At 32.7% G+C, this 18,310-nt stretch overlaps 2 pseudogenes; one reads left to right on the top strand and one right to left on the bottom strand.

Annotated features, from left to right (window-relative positions):
- The first annotated feature begins 5,496 nt into the window (after positions 1 to 5,496).
- Positions 5,497 to 13,439, top strand: LOC107865197 (annotated as a pseudogene).
- A 1,156-nt stretch (positions 13,440 to 14,595) lies between these two features.
- On the bottom strand, positions 14,596 to 16,108 carry LOC107865196 (annotated as a pseudogene).
- Positions 16,109 to 18,310: the final 2,202 nt, after the last annotated feature.

The following is an 18,310-nucleotide window of genomic DNA, read 5'->3' as shown; positions in this document are numbered from 1 at the left end:
ATGAACAGAACTGAATTTATACGAGGGGGGGCTTATATTTGGTTTTGAGTGAACCTTGGTGTATCCATGAGGTTCCTGTTAGTCTAGATTATCAAATGTCATTCTTTTAAAACCCTGTCCTTCTGCAAGTCATCCATTTTCTTTTATTCACTTGTTTATCGGGGCTTTCCCGCCACTTTAATAAAATCATTTCCTTGTTTTAAAACTGTGAAACTGCCTTTCGTTGGGATTATTTGTAAATAGTTGTTTGTGTTGCTACTGTGAATGCCTGCTGGAACATTCTTGGTGTTATCCACAGGTTGTGAAACAACAGATGACTTTGGGGCAGGCTCATTACTTGTAGCCTTTTCCATATTGCAAGTAGTTTGAGAATTGTTAGCAGTCTCTCCACTTCCAAATAGGTATCCCTATATAATGTTGGTTAGAAATGTTAGTTCATTCATCACCACAATATTAGAAATGTTGATTTTTTTTCTCAAATAACCACCAGTATAATGCTGGTTAGAAATGTCTTTGTTACTGTCACTTATTAATTGTACTTACTTTTTGTTAGGATGTTCAGAAAGATCTAAAAAGGATGATTTAAACTTTGGTTCTGCTTAGCACAAGTGCCATGACCAGGTAAGATTTTTTTATCATCAACCAACATATAATTTTTATATCTTACTCATGGCTGTGAGCCTGTGACTCAGTGTATATGCGTGTATTTACTGTTTAATATCTGGCAATACGTGTATTTAGATTTTCAATGGGTTCGGTGCATTCTTGACGTGTTCAAGTGAACATAATAAAGGATTTCTTAAATGGGGTGTTTCGATTTTTCTTTATCGCAGAAAATAGAGAATTGTCCTGTGTTACTGGTGCATTTGAGCTTTTGCAGCTTCTAGCCTTTGTATGTTAGCTTATATCGAATAATGTTAGAGGTGATATGGCTTAAAATTTTTGTTTTCCCTGCTGTTCTGAAAGTTGCTAATTGCTAGTTAGTTTACGTTGGTGAGTATGACACTTGCTTGTAATAATACCCAGGACTGATGGGTAGAGACCATCAAAAGTAGTTGTTAGTATAAAAAGTAGTTTATCAAAACCATATATATTAGAAATGGAAGTTGAAGAAAAATCATCTAACTTAAAATGTGTCGACAGCCGCGTTCGTAACAATACTAGTTCAAACAAATTAGGATAACTAACAATATTACTTCTTCTTGTTGGTATAATCTTCTTCATAATTAACTTGTGCTAATTAATGTCTCTTCTCTTTTTTGTTCAACAACATGAACAGATGTTGGTTTCCTTAATATGTCAACCCACTGTTCAACTCAAAAAGAGCTTATAAATAACTTTATACAATCAATTTAAAGTTATTTGTAAGCTCTTTTTGAGTTGAAGCACCTGGAAATTACAGTCACGTGGGCTTACCTACAATACACATATATACATCTTTTAGAAAGCTAAAACAGCTAACCCTTTTACAGAACTACCCTTGGACAAAAAAGGGATAAAAATGAATTTGCTACTGTGAATGCCTGCTGGAATATTCTTAGTGTACACAAGTTGTGAAATAGCAGCTGGCTCATTCATCACAGATTAATAAATAGAGAGATACATAATGCTGTCATTCATCACAAATTAATAAACAGAGAGATACATAATATTGTGCAACTGAGAGATATATATCTGCATTTTCTTCATTAACCTCCGTAAGACTATTCAGTGCGTCTATTACTAGCTTAGATAAACAATATTTTCATTAAGTTTGATCATATTTAGCTTAGACATGTCATTTGGCTGATAACTGGGGATACTTTTACACTGTACTTTCCGTCTATATTGCTCGACTCTTTCTTGCATCTCTTTATATACCTCTGTCAAACAGGCCACATCCTCAAAACTGGTAGTGTCCCTCCACTTTTTATTCTACGTACTTGTGTTGGTAAGGCTAAGTTTATATCATTTGTGTGAATCTAACATTCTTTGCCTCTATTTTCAGTTAGTAAGGATGAAACAGGCAGCAAGTCTAAAGGAAAAAGTTTTGAATCCAAACAAAGCTCAAAGTCCTCTGAAGAATATGAATTCCGTTACTCAATACCGTTCAAGTGATGAACTAGTCAAGGAATATAAGATTAAGAGAGAACAACTTGGAAAAGAACACAATGATAAAATTAGGAAATCTCAGTCACCGATGACACATAAAAGAAAGAATCTTGAGGAGTCTATTGCATAGCAAGGAAAGAGTATATTGCCTATTAACAAGTCAATGAGCCCATCTTCTGTAAGGGGAGAGATTAATGCTTTACATATGATCACTAGAAAAGGACAAATCAAACAACGATTATTTCAACCTCAATCTGGAGAGCCCATTAAAAAGAGAAGAGTTGAATCACCTATGTACAACTTCATGTTCCAAGGATTTTCAAAGGTCGATGTTAATACTTCAGATGTCATTGGAATATCACAAGTTGAACAACAGAAACAACATGTTATTAAAGAGCTAGAAAACTGCAAACAGGTGAAGAGAAAGTCAGTCCTACCATTAAGTAGTCTGGATCAGTTTCTAGAAAAACAAGGGATACACATAAGTGGTGAAAAAGAACATGATATTGACACAATAGATGGTGTTACAGTTCTACCCACTGAAGATCTAGATAAACATAATAAGCGATTAGATGATCCTGTAGAACAAGAAAAAATTGGTAAGGATGGGTGGTTAAATAGTGATAACGATATGAATGTTGATTGTAGTACAAATGGTATGTCTTGAATCCTACAATTTTAGTACTCATTGTATTTGTTTCTTATTTCTTGGTTGTTACATCAATCTAGGAGTGCCACAGAAGAAAAAATTTTGAGGACCAACAACATGCAAGGAAATTCTTGCAAGAACTTTAGATGAAAGAGAGGTGGTGACATTTTACTTAGGAGAAGCAGTGGGACCAACTGACAAGGTAGTTTCTAATTTAAGCAACTTCATAGGAACAGTTGCAAGGAATCCCAGATTTATCAACTTGTTGTACACTAGTTGGCCTGCTGTTCCAGATGAAACTAAAAAACGCATGTGGGATTATGTCAATGTAAGAAAAATTAGTATTTGAGATTGTACATATATTATGTTTATTACTAACCGAATCTTAATATATTTAGTTTGTATAGTCAAAATTTTTGATTCCAAAGAAGGATAGAAGTGGGCGATGCATGGTCTTCGTGATGATTGGAGGGGATTCAAGAGAGAAGTTAAATGGAGATGTTTTGATAAAAGACTTACTATTGAAGAAATGCTAGAAAAACGTCCCACTAGCATTCCAGCTGTTCACTTACATCAGTTGATCGAGTATTGGAAGCTTCCAGAAGTTGAAGTAAGATTAAAATAACGCATATAACTCTTGACATATTTTTCATATTTAATTTATGTTCTCTTTTTTAGGCCTTGAGCAAGGTAAATTATCAAAATAGGAAAAAACAAAAGTGGAGACATTGAATGGGACCTATTAATTTTGGAAGAGTACGCGTGGCATTGATAATATTTAGTAGACGCTTTTAAAAAAAACTTTTTTTTACTTTGTTATAACATATTTATATTTGGTTTTACACTTCAATTTGATATCATTTGTAGCGCCGGACAAAAGAAAATAATGAGGATCCATTAAAGGCTGAAATGTTTGTTGCTACTCGTACAAAGACGGGAAAAGAAGTCCAGGCAGATACCCAATTTGCAATAGTAAATAATTGATTTTGACTGTAGCTAAGTTCATTTTTAATCCTTTTATTCTTATTTCTCTGTGTAACTACACTATCGATGAGATAAGCAACGCGTCGCGTCACTCTATCGATGCAATATGTGACGCGTCATGTTGCTACCCATCAATGCGATATGCAATGCACCACAGCCATATCGTGTTGACTCCTTGTTTTGAACATCTAAATAGGCCTCAAATCTCATCCAGAAAACTCAAAACTTACCCTTTATGCTAAGTTTGATTTATCCAAATTATTTGAGGAACCTTGTTTAAACAAAGAAGCTAGATTCATATCCTGGAAACCTGCATCAGTGATTATATCCAAGCTGGAAAATATTGCCAAACATCTTAAGCTGAGAGCTAGCAAAAGGGATGCAGGATTACTAAGATTTGAAGAAACATGAGAAGGAAAAAAGGGAACTTTGAGCATTGACGTGGAGATCTTTGAGATTGTTGAAGATTTTTATTTGGTGGAATTCGAAAAATCAAATGGTGATACATTAGAATATCATAATATATTGACTGAATGCGTAAGACCGAGTTTTCAATATATCATTTGGACTTTGCAAGATGATTGGCAGCAACCTCTGTAGGCAGACGACCAGTTTGATGAGCAACAACCAAATAATCAACTTCAGCAGGAACAATGTTTAGATAACTAACAACAACCTTTGGATCATCAACAGCTGCTACTCCAAAAATATCTGATTTAGCATGAGTACTTACCTTTATTACCCTATACTTTCTTCATCACGTTTTGTCCTAGATACATTGGCTGAGCTAGGTGGATGCTGGGGGTTTCAATGAATCCCCTTCATCGGAAAAATCATGTTGAGCAAATAGGGTAGGCATATTACATACACAAATATGTTAACTTAGCCTCACATTATTTATGAGCAAAATAGTAATTGTACATGAGCAATTAAATAGAACTCTAGGAAGATCGGCTCGGCTTTCTTTCCTTGATCCCTAAACAGATGCAGCAACAGTATTCTCTTTCATCCTTTCAGTAATATAAGGTATGATTTTTCTTTCATTTTTTTGGTTCAAATTTGTCTATGTTGTTTTTCATTCATAATCGAATCGAATTACTATTCACTACTGCAATATAGAACTTGAATTTTGTATTATAAGTTGTGTATATTCTGGCTGATTGCTAATCTTCTATTGGCTGGTGATAGATTGAACCTTACTATCCTTATATTTGATTAAGAGTGTTGATGTGTTTTAAGTAACAGTTGCATCTATCAAGTTACTGAGAGTTGCTTCTAATACATATTACTTCTTTTGTTCTATGTTAAGCTTTTGCCAACTTTACCAGATATATTCACTTTACCAGAATTATGAGCCAAAGCAGATTGGAACTAGTTGTTGAGCTTTTACCAACTTTACCAGATTCTGACTCTTGAGGAACTGAAATAATTTATTTTAGAATGAATTGCTAAGTCTTGAGGAGCGCTGAAATAATATGTTTTGTCTTTATGAGATTGATTTCATTCCCAGGAGTATTATTGTTAAGAAATTTAATTATTTCTGCCCTGGGACGGATGAGCCTTCTTTTGAAATATAACTTATATATACTGCATTATTTCTTCTCCTGACAGCTATTGTTTTACTTTGGTTACAGTCTAAACTAGAGAATCGTCAAAATGCTAGGAAAACACCAGATGATGCATTCACTGCAGTGTTTGGAAAGGAGAAGCGTGGTCGAGTTAGAGGCTATGGTAGATCAGTGACAAGAACTTCTCTGTAAAAAGATGAGGAAATGAATGATCTTAAACAAAAGCATGCTAATGAAGTCACTTCTATAAAGGAAGAAATTATAAGTGAAATGAGACAAGAAATACGACAGTTTTTTAGTCAATTGGTGCAAAACAATCCTGCATTGAAGTTTCAAGATATACTAGGGAGTGACGGATCTAACATTCCTTCACCTGATGCGAGTAATACACAAGCTATAAGAGGAAAAAATCTTTCAAATTCTTCGGGCTTGGCTCATGCTTCGGTTCATGAAAAGGTACTTTATCTTAGAAATTCACAGGAAGTTTAAATCCTGAAATTTTAACTTGATTGAATGAATTAAAGAAACTTTGGATTCACATACTTCCTCATATCAAGATTGAAAAAATATTTGTATTTACTTTGTTGGTTCATTTTGAATATGTAGGATCTATGCGGGGGATCAAATTTGAATGGTGGGCACCACAACTCAACTTGATCGATATTGAAGTGAATGATGAAGAATTTTTGAAATATTTTGATATATGTTATTATATACATTTGGTTTTGTGGAACTTGATACAATTTTTTATTATGTTGTTTTCTTATTAGTATGTAAAAGACATATTTTTGAAATCAAATATATGCACTTCAATTATTTATTAGATTATTAGTGCATGCGTGAGATTATATATTTGTTATGTTTATGTAATGTGCTTAGTGATACATGCGTGAGATTTATGTACTTCAATTTTCAAGAAATATTGCTACAGTTTAAGAGTGTGGATAAAATATGCTTACACTTTACAAGTGTTGTAATAGACGATGTATAAAAAGATGTTTTTTATGTGTGGTTAGTAATAAAGAAAAGGCCACGTTTGTTAAGTGTTATGATAGAGGTACTACGAAAGGCTACGCTTGTGAAGCATGCCCAATAATTAAACAAAGGCAACATTTTTAAAGTGTTATTATAGAGGTGCTACAAAAGGCTACACTTGTGAAGCGTGACCAATAGCAAAACAAAGGCAACACTTGTAAGCATAGCTTTATCAAATAAAAGTGGTGCCAATTACAAGCTACAAAGCGTGGCCTTTAAACATTAATGGCCACACTTTTTAAATGTAGCTGATATGGCAACACTTGAAAAGCGTAGCCTTTGATCAAAGGTTATGCCTCTTTAGGACACCCCCCAAAAAGTGTGGCCTAAAGTCTAAAAGTGTAGCCTTTGATCAAAGGCCACACTTTCTGCTATTTTAGGACACGCTTTACAAGAGTGGCCGTAGGCCAAAAGTGTTGTTGTGTCCCCCTTAAGTTAGGAAAACTAACATAAATTCTCCATCTTCTTTAAGGAATCCATCTTTTTTACATTATGATATATTCATTAATCGTATACCGCACATCAAAACTATTAGATGGACAACCTGTGGTTCCTGACTCAAAACAAAATTTAAGGGGGAATTAATCATATTTATTGGTTTGATGCATATAAGTACTTTTGTATATAATATTTTAAACCAACACATGAACCTTTTGTTCTCATTAGCAATGGTTCATCTATTTATCGAAGACATTTAACACCAACTTAACTAGCATTATCAAGATGAATTGCCTTGATTACACAATCTGAAAATTATGTTCCTAACTCAATTTATATTGAGCAAGCAACTTTATGAATGTCAAACAGTAGGTTGACAATAAAATCACATGTGATCATCTTATATCAATGCATCTTAATAGATCACATGATAGGTAAATGGTCCCATATTCACTTTTTATACTTTTTAGATTTTGAGGGATCAAATCCCAACACTAGTTGGTCCAAACAAATTATCATGAGAACAAGCAACATTAAAAGTTCATGAAGAATTTTCTAGTTCTTCAATATATGTTTAATACTCACTATGCACATCTTTAGGATGTTGCAATCATTCATGTCAATTTATGAACTTTTATACTAAACTCCAAGTTTACCATGACATGTACATTTTTCTTTAGTAAATTTCAGATTTACTATTACATGAATAAATTTCAGATGTACTACTTTAGAAGTAGATTTCAAAATAACTTATCTTAATTATTTAGCCTTTTTAGGAGGTGAGTTGTGATACCATCAGAATCGAGGGCACATTTCCATTAATAAGCTCCTCATTTCCCAAGAATGGAATATAGTCGTGCCTAAAGCCTATCAAATTATAATAGCTTATCAGCTCTTTTAAGATATTGTTAATTCATGAGTAAATCGAGGCATACATATGGTTGTAGAGAAATTTTCTCTAACATAACTAATAATCAGAATAAGCATGTGAAATACTATCACCTTTGATGATTATTATCATATTTTCCCCCCACGCTTATATTCATGCATTCAATCACTTATCTTCTTTCAGACATATTATGCAATGTTACCACATTCCTTTCAAGAATGAAGCAAGTTGTCAACTTTCAGATTCATCATTATTGCTACCATATTCCATTGGAATAGAGTACATCAATGGGACATGTTTCATGACTTTTCACCAAACATCCATTATCTTGCCCTAGCCATCATAATATCATCAATATGGTATATTGAGATTTAAACTCAATATCTTATCCATATAAAGGCATCTTAGGCTATAACTCGATAAGACTTGAACCCAACATCTTATCATCATGGTGCATTGGAACTTTTAACCCAATATGTTACCCTCTTAATAAGATGAGACTTAAATTCATCATCATCATCATATATTTTAATAATATTATTCGTCATGAACAATACAAAGCATAAGTGGTTCCAAACCAATTATTTTTCCTCAAATACAACAATAATTACATCATAAGTAGGAAAATACAAATAACCTAAGGAATTACTAACCATGAAATTATCTTTAGATTTGTAATCTCACCTTGTTTGGTAGAGTCTGATGCTAATAACGTGTTATAAAATATAAAGTAAGAACAATAAGAATAGAATGGAGAGAGAAGAGAGAGTAATTAGTATTTATCTTGAGAGGTTTCTTGATGGTTTCAATTACAATAAAGGAAACCCCTTTATTTATAGAGGAAAACTAACCTTTGGATTTCTAATTTTTTTATAAATAGACATTCACTATATATGATAAAGTAGACATTCACTTTTTATGGTAAGTAGACATTCACTATATAGGGTAATATATTTATAACATTACATATATTTTAGGCTCTTAGTTTCTTTTCATATATTTTAGGATTCGTGTATTTATATATATATATTTTGTTAAGGTTCTTCCCATATTTTTGGAGTCTTTAATTTAACTAGCTTAATCGCACGTGACTCGCACGTGAAACATTTGATTATTTAAAATTAAATAATTTTGTATATTGTGGAGATTCTAATAAAGTGTAAAAAGTTCAAATCTCTTTTCAAAGATCCTTCACGTTCTAATATAATAATGTAAAACTAAACATATATTTTAGTATAAGCACATATATACATATTTTAGCACCAAAAGTTTCAAGTGGTTGATGGATCATCACTTTTGTGTTTGCCATGCAGTACTTCTTTCCCTTACTACTAGATGTTGACACCCAATTTTGGCTCGCTCTTTTCCCTTTGATTATTTTTTTTCGTGCTTCTTTGCCCAAAATAATTTTTCAAAAATAAAATAAGAAGTAAAATTCATGCTTTTATTCCTATTTCTACAAATTTTGAAAAGAGTAAAAAAAAATTATCATATTATAAAACATTTTAATTGAATATAATTAAATATTTTAACATCAAAATCACAAAGAATATCTTTTGGTAATCACATTCGCATTCTTTCTAATTTTATTTTTTAGGCGATACTGTGACCATATATTTGTATATTTTTGATATATAAAATATATATTTTATATTTTATTATATTCTTGTTTTTACATATATATATATATACACACACACGTATATTTTGGTTAATATTAAATCACAAAAAAATATTAAATTGGACGCTTATACAAATTATGTCTGTAATTTGTATGTGTTAAACTAAAAATAATTTTAGGATATCAAGAAGCATCAAAAAAATTCATATTAGCAGAAAAGGAGCATCTGGGCCAACACTAATTTAATTTCAACTTTATTTTATCTAAAGTTAACTCTTATATTTCAGCCGAGAAGCCCAAAATTGACCAAAACCCAGCCCAAATCCATGCCCCACTTTATCAATCCACTCTACAATATCAACCAATCACCAGGAAATTGCATGTCATAGACCCAAATATAGGTGACTTTAGATATTTGACCAAATAAGAATGTCTTTGAAGAATAGTCTTCCTTACCTTTTAATATACTAAAAGTACCATTTTACCCCTCCACACTTCAAATATATTTTTAATCTTTCCATACTCATTTATCTCTTAAATTTTATTTTTTATTATTTTCACTTTTTAATTTTTTCTTTACTTTTATTATTCTACTTTTTTTCACTCTTTTTTTCTTTAAATTTATTATTGTGATTTTTATTATTTTCAATTTTTATTTTTTCCTTTAATTTTATTTTCATGTTTTACCCATTGTAATAAGCTCAGGTGATGAGAAATTTCATAAAGCTACAAAAATAGTTCATCTCCTAGCTTGAGCTTCGGATTTCTCTCTTCCCTTTGGTGTAATTGTATTCTAACTTTAGGGTTTTTGATTTTTCCATTCATCTCTCTGTACTTTAGGTAATTTCTCTCATTTTATCTTAATCTTATTGCATGCATTTGAAGTATTTGTTACCTAGCAATTTTTTGAGCTGAAAACCACTTTTCTTTTCCGTGAATCACATTCTATAATGCATAGATTAATTTATAAACTTTATTTTTTCCTATCTATATCACCTTGATGAAAATGGTTTTGGGTGGTTTCTCTAATCACTGATCTCACTATTGTCCAGTCGGTAGGTTGTTTAGATTTGGATTTTGGGTGTTTTGTGTAGCCATTGGGTAAATTTTTTTGTCCAATAAATTTTATTTTGCAGCTTGATTCTTTTTTTTTGTTAATTTTTAATGTGATAGTTGTTTTTATCTTTATAACTCTGCAGATTTTGATAATCATGTCTAGCAAAACAAATCGTGTCGAGTATTTTATTGATCCTAATGATTGGTTCAAGTCAGACCCTCGTTGGAGAGGGGATTCAAATATCATACAACGATAACGAGCTTTTTGGATGACACACAGTTGTCATTATTAAAGAAAGGATTTTTTGAAATTTTATCAAATTAGGTACCATATGTGGCAGATTTTGTTTCGGATGCTTCGCAATCCATTTTTTTATCAGAAGCATCCTTTCATCTGTGACATTGAAGCATTTGATAATCTGTCGAGCTTGAACACTGATTTTTGAGCGTTCATCGAGTGTGGATTGAATACTTCGAAATGGTAGATTTACTATCTTTAAGCTTTTCATTTTGTCATTTGTACTTATGGTAACGCATATATTCTAATTGTTTTCATTTTTCATGTATTTTAAGTGCCAAAAATATATATGTTAAAGGAAAAGATGTGTTGCCTGAATGTTTAGTGTTTGGCTCTTGTGCTGTGGATGCAAAGGAGTGGTTTTATTCACTTACAACTTGTGGTGGACCTTTGAATGACACGGTATTATCATTTGCTATCCTAATCTATTTTTGGATTGGCTAATATCTACCTACTATCTTTGTAACTTTGGTGTAAAGTTGTAACTTTTCTATTCACTAGTAGAGCCAGGTGTATAGTTAGAGGGACGAAAGGGGGTCATTCGATTTTTAGTTTAATCTTGATTTGTCTACCTATTTTAACTTTATTTTCATTTCATTGTAGAAACAAAGCCAATGTTGTTAACAAGATCCCCCCAATTCTGATTCATCGTCTAATCACAAAGTTTGACTCATTTCTTGATTGCATGATACTAAGTAGGCGCTTTGCCATAGAATTTATAAAATTGGAGTTGAAGATAGAGTAATGTTTAATTTGTATGTGGGGTTACTAATATTTTAGGAAGTTAGCTACACAAATTGCGAACAAACAACAAAAATCAGCAGTTGAGGTACAGTGTGTATCCCCTCCTGGTTTATTTTATAACTGAGCTGTTGTTAACATTGTATATCCACAGATAACAAAGCCACCAATCCCAGTGACACCAATTAGAAATGAAATAAAAGACTGCATTATTATCGATGTTGAAGATTACAAGGCCACTGGTTATTCTGACGTGCTAATATTTGTACAGCATACTGAAGCTATGATGGAGGAAATTGATAGAATGGTAAGATTATATGATCTATATATCTTGGTTACGAATATAATTCTTGTGGATTGCTATTGATGTGTTAAATCTTTGATTTAGGATGAGGAAATTGAGATGGAAGATGCAGAAGATTGGTCAGTTGTGGACATAGACAGTTCTGATAAAAAGAATGAACTCACTGTAGTGGAATACATTGATGACATCTATGCTTACTACAAGAAGGCTGAGGTAGAGATGTTATATCCACTCTTCCTATTTGTTTGTTAGAAGTTTTTTTTGTTTACAACTTGTACATGCTCATTACCCCACTGTGTGGGAATACACTGGGTTTGTTATTGTTGTTGTACATGCCCATTAGGATTATAGCATGTAGAGTTAGCAGAAGTCCCATATTTTTCAATTGATTATATAATTCTTTTTGATAAGATCTCATTAAGCTTAATAGATTGCCGAATTACTCACAAAACCTAGTCTAATTTTAACATGGACAATAATTTTAAGTTAGTAAAATAATAGGTGCAAAACATAGAATATATAGACACACAGAGGGTATACTTGGTCTGTTTCTATTGTGATGCTATTCCATCAAGGATGATTACTTTATTAATTTTAATTGAAAATCTGGAAAGAAATAGAGGTGTATTTTTTACCCCTTTCTTTTAATGTCATTTTCAATTGCAGATCGCTGGCTGCGTCCCTCCAAACTATATGGAACAATAATTTGATATCAATGAGAGGATGAGAGGCATCCTTATTGACTAACTGATTAAGGTATATAGTGTTTGCTATTGCATATCATTTCTGAGTTTTATGAAGAAGAATGTGATAATTTTACGTGTCATTTAGCGTCTAATCCAATTTATAGCTTCACTACAAGTTTGAACTGATGGAGGAGACCTTGTAATTGACTATGAATCTCATCGATAGATTCCTGGTAGTTCAGTTAGTGATTAGGAAAAAACTTCAGCTTGTTGGAATAACAGCTTTGCTTCTTGCCTGCAAGTATGAAGAGGTTTCTGTACCTGTAGTGGAGGATTTAGTTTTGATCTCTGAAAAGGCTTATGCCAGAAAAGAAGTGCTTGAAATGGTTACTTTGAAGACCAAAATCTTATATTATCAGGACTTGTATCTCCATTTTGTTCTTCCTCGCTAAATGATTTCAATCGTTTTCTTATCCACAGGAGAAGTTGATGGTTAATGCCTTACAGTTCAACATGACAGTACCTACAACTTATGTGTTTATACGGCAGTTCCTTAAAGCCTCTTAGTCTGATAAGAAGGTCAGTTAAACATCTTTGTCACATGAAGAAGTAACGCAACCATCTGAATCACTACTCATATAACTTTTTGTCATTATTTAAATCAGGTAGAGCTCGTGTCTTTCTTTTTGACCGATCTATGTCTGGTTGAATACGAAATGCTTAGATTCCTACCATCAATGCTTGCTACTGTAGCTGTCTTTACTGCTCAGTGCACTCTCGGTGTGTCCAGAGAGTGGAAGGCAACCTACATGAAACATAACATCTACGGCAAGAATCAGATTTTGTAAGTATATTTTGTTTTTAAAGATACTTGTAAATGTATATCCCTTTATCGAATAGACAAAAGATGTGTAATTGTGTCCCTTATTCTCTACGATAGGGAATGCTCAAAATTAATGGTTTCTTTCCATCAGAAGGCAACAGTTAGGAAGCTTACTGGCGTGCACTGAAAGTATAGCACATCTAAATATGGCAATGCTGCAAGATGTGAACCAGTTTTTTTTCTGTTAGAAGCCTGATTCTAGGATAAGAAGAACACATGACGGGGAACGACATGCTTTACCAGTAGTTATGTTGAATAAAATTATTGATGTATGCGCAACATATGTTGCCCCAGGATCTGGGGAGGGGGAAGGGTGTTTTTGAGTTCTTTTGCTACTGAGAGAACCATGTGTTTATTTGTTTTTTTTATGTACATTGTTTGACATTGCTGGTGTTTTGTGAAATATCTTGCTTTCCATACTTTTTCTTAAATATAAACATTAGAAAGTTAAAATTTCTTCTTAACAGTGTAAAGCTTAAGTGATTAGAATCTTGGACACATAACACACTTAACAACTAATGTGACTAGAAGCTTGGTGGACACACTTAAAAAGCCTTCATATATATATATATATATATATATATATATATATATATATTTGTATGTATCCTCTAAAACAATAACTTTATCAGTTGGTCTTGAAAATAAGGAGAGTCAATGTCAATAATACTAGTGCGAGAGAGGTAACAAATTCGCATATTGGACCAACGTATTTATTAACTAGGTCCCTATTTTAGTCCATCCAGTATTATTTGGGCTAAATATGTAACTCAATGATTGAAGCGCCATAAGAAAAAAATGCATATTGAAACCTGTGTTGAGCAAAATAATATTAGTAACAATTTGTATTTGATATTTATAATCACAGTACAATAATTTTCTAAACTAAGTCTTACTCATGAGGCAAGAATTGCATGTATGTTAATAATATAATCAGTTCAATTAAAGAATAAACTTTTGCCTCTTGGACAAAAGTTTTCAATTTAAACAGTATAGCATTTGTACAACAATTTTCTAAACAAAGTCTTGACCATGAGGCAAGAGTTGCATATATGTTAATAATCTAATCAATGCAATTAAAGAATAAACTTTTGCCTCTTGGGCAAAGGTTTTTAATTTCAATAATTTTATAAACTAAGTCTTGCCCATGAGGCAATAGTTGCATATATGTTAATAATCTAATCAGTGCAATTAAATAATAAATTATTGCCTCTTGGGCAAAAATTTTCAATTTCAACAATTTTCTAAAGTCTTGCCCACGAGGCAAGAGTTGCATATATGTTAATAATCTAATTAGTGCAATTAAAGTATAAACTTTTGCCTCTTGGGCAAAAGTTTTTAATTTCAAGAAAAAGGAAAAAAATCCTCAAGATAGGATCTATGTCATTGAGAGGGTTGTGATTACTTCCATGTGGATTTGCAGGTATGAGAATATCTTTAAGAATTTCCTGATCTAGCTGCAGACCCATGCGTCTCTCTAGATCAAACCTGCAGGAAGTTGATGCTGATGCTACTATTGCAAATTTTAACAAACTTAAAAGAAAAGCCATTGGCATTGTGCTTTTCTCGGATTGTGTTAGTAGTAAGCCAGCTATTGTTTCGACGATGATCCTTTGTCTTTTCTGCAAATCCAAATCCAAGAAACTTCCTTTAACCAACTGAAGGTCCTTGATGAACAAGACCTGAAGAGAATTTTGGGCATAATTTATCAAAATTCTGTTGATAATGTCTTGTTTAAGACCTTTTGTTTTTACTGCAGACAGAATTCTCTGAAAGAAATCCAAATTTAGCACTGCGAGTGATTTTCCCACCAGTTTGATGGTGTCTCAGAATCAATGCATTGAACAGGTTTGGGTGGAAAATTATACTCTAGCTTTGACAAACCAGATGTTAGTTACTCTTTACAGGCATTGTTTGCAATTGCGTTTGTTAACTGGCTAACAAGATTGACTTCTTCAGATACCGGTAGTAATGTTTCACAGCGATGAAGAACAGATATCGAGTTGGATATGTATGGAAATATCGCATCCTTAAGGAATACCCCAGAACAAATTTTTAGTTTTTTCTCGGAGATATCTTCTGTCATTTCCATGAACCTGGCTGCACATCTGAGTAACACCACGTTTGATATGGTAATCTCAACGTTCACTCTATAGCAAAACTTTGCAGCAAGTTCAAATGCATCAGATCCGCCAGAAAGACCAATAAGATTGATTCTTGAAACCTTTGTATCCTTCGCCTCTAGCAACAGCTTTCTAATTCTTCCACTTCACAAAACCAGAGGGAACTACAAATAATGACAAATTAGCAATAACATTAGAAATGTATCCAAGATATTCTTCTTTCATTTTTCTTAATTTTAACATGAAACATATAACTTAAGTTTTGTAGTTCTATTTTTGTATCTGGCCATTGACTTTTATTTTCTCCTCAACACAGTTGTATTGATATCGGTAGCCTACTTATAACAGCTAAAGCATCAAAAATTTTCAAGGCACTTTAGACTAGCCATTTTTTTGCACAACTTCTATTTTTCCATAGACTTGAGCATTGCAATTCTGATGAAAAGCGATAGATTAAATTACATGAGAGGAAGAAAGATTGCACACTTTATTTTTGTACCTTATAAAGTGCAAAACTGGTTAATCCGACTTCTATAGTAAGATCACTCGAAACATCAGATATTAGCCTGCGATAGAAGATATAGTCAATGATCAAAAGTTGGAAACTTATATTTTTTTAAAAAAAATTTAGCATAAGGTTTCATGCACGCGCAACTTACATCTCAAGGATACAATGCTGGATGTATGGAGTCGTCAAGCCCTCTAAATTCAAATGATGAAACCTTAACTCTTCGGAGAGCATAAGTCAGCCTGATTTTTCGCTTGTACATATGACCATAATTTAGGACCAAAACTAGCATTAAAAACACAATCTTGAATGGATAAAAATGTTGAAACAAAGTTAACAAAACTCTGTGAGTGTGCTATTTTTGAATTCAATCTAGCAAAGTGCCAAATATTTTCTGGTGTCTTTAAAATGTGATGTGGAGTAATCTAACAGCTAATTGCAAAACTCATCTGTACTAACTAAAGGGCCCTCACAAGATACACATGTTGGAAACTAGAAAAAAAATTATTGATGTCTACACCCTTCACACCACATCTCGAACAAGAAAATTGAACACATTGGACTTTAGATGTTTAAAAGATCAACTATTTGATTTGTCATTTTCAATGATTGCAGCCTTAGAAACTGCTCATCTATAGTCATTATCTAGAGTATATGATATTAACTTTATGAACTGATAGAAACTCTATAATCTTAGGTTTTAAGGTAAGTTCCATCACAATCAGTTTCCAAAGCTAAAACTATTGCCATTTTCACTCACCCAACACTTGATTATGGTATGTTATCAGTGGAGAAGTCGGGACTTTCACTAAGGGAGTTCCAAATATAAATAGGTGAACACACGAAAGAAATCAAGGGATTTAGTATCTACTACATATACATAAAAATATACTTTTCCCCTTATATATATAGTGTGTAATTCTTTCACGAAGGCCCTTGTGATATACGACCCTGGCTCCGCCCGTCTTTCATAAATGGATTTATTATTCAGATATTTTGGTGGTTGTAGTTCCCTTCTAGTGCCAAATCCTAATACCATTAGAGAGTTTAAACCCATTGACTGCTGCTTTATGTTATACAAGCTAATAGCTAAGGTGCTCTCTCTTAGAATCAACAAGTTAGTGCTTCTTTAATCTCTAAAACATAGGATGGATTCATCCGATATGGAAAACACAGCCTTTTCCTCCAAGACCGAACCCTCGCAACTACTCAAACACAATTATAATTACAATAACAAAGTCCCCACAACCTGTTCGACACAATTCCTCATCATCTTCTAATGCTAATTATACCACTAGTTTGAAATACTTTGAACTAATTTCTTGTATCACCTTGACCTTATACGTTTAACCTTCCCAAAATATATTGTGATCAACGTCAACTCCCATATTAACGGCGTTTCCCTCCAAGACCAACCCCCACAACTACTCAAACACAATTATAACCGCAATGACAAACTCCCCACAATATGTTCGACGGAATTCCTCAATGGTAAATATGTTACTACAACAATAGCATATCCCAAGTTCAACTTACATTCACCTCCCCAAAAATCAAATCAATATGATAATTATATAACGAGCTAAAATTACCACAATGCATCAATAATCTAAAATTACCACAATGACTTTTGATGATGAATTTCATACATGAAGAACCCTTACGGCAAAAGTCGATTCTGCGAATGTTTGAAAGTCTATTCTAGAATTTGGAAGAAAGAGAGGAATAAAGAGATATAACAGTTTGGGCAACTTATCCTTGGGCTTTAAAGAGCCATCGCATGGGTTGATTCTGGAATTTGGAATAAAAAGACGAAGAAAGAGATTAAACAACAAATATTTTGAAGGAGGATATTTTCGTCCAAAAAATATGACTTAACAAGTAAAGACCATTTTAACAAAGTCATTTTATTTGGGGCTAAAATTTAAAAGTCACTCTAATTTGGGTCTATTTTTGAGAATAACCCACCAATCACAGCTACTTCATCAGCCGAAAAACAAAATTCATCCATGAGTTAATCCAATTCGTTGAATCTTTCTAATCCAAGAATCCCAAAATTCCTAGTTATTTATATATACATATATATAAATACATATATATATATATATATATATATATATATATAATATTTTATTTTAAATCTGACCCATCCGATCAAAGATTGGACAGATCAAAAAATATTTTTTTTTAAAATCAACGTTTCATATATTTAGTAATAAACAAATTCATAACAAAAACATGAAACAAGATGGAACAGCAGAAATAAGACACCCATAAAGTAATACCCTACGCTAACAAACCAAAGGCACCCCCACCCCGACGCTCCCCTAATTACTAACTACGACCCTCCCACATGCACTAGCCTTCTATCCTAATTCGCGTCCTCCAAACCTTCCTATCTAGGGTCATGTCCTCAGTAAGCTATAACTGTTCCAT

The sequence above is a fragment of the Capsicum annuum genome, chromosome 3 (genome assembly GCF_002878395.1).
Source record: "Capsicum annuum cultivar UCD-10X-F1 chromosome 3, UCD10Xv1.1, whole genome shotgun sequence".
Lineage (NCBI taxonomy): Eukaryota > Viridiplantae > Streptophyta > Magnoliopsida > Solanales > Solanaceae > Capsicum > Capsicum annuum.
The sequence above is the reverse complement of the archived record's forward strand: the minus strand, read 5'-3'. Positions and strand labels throughout refer to the sequence as shown.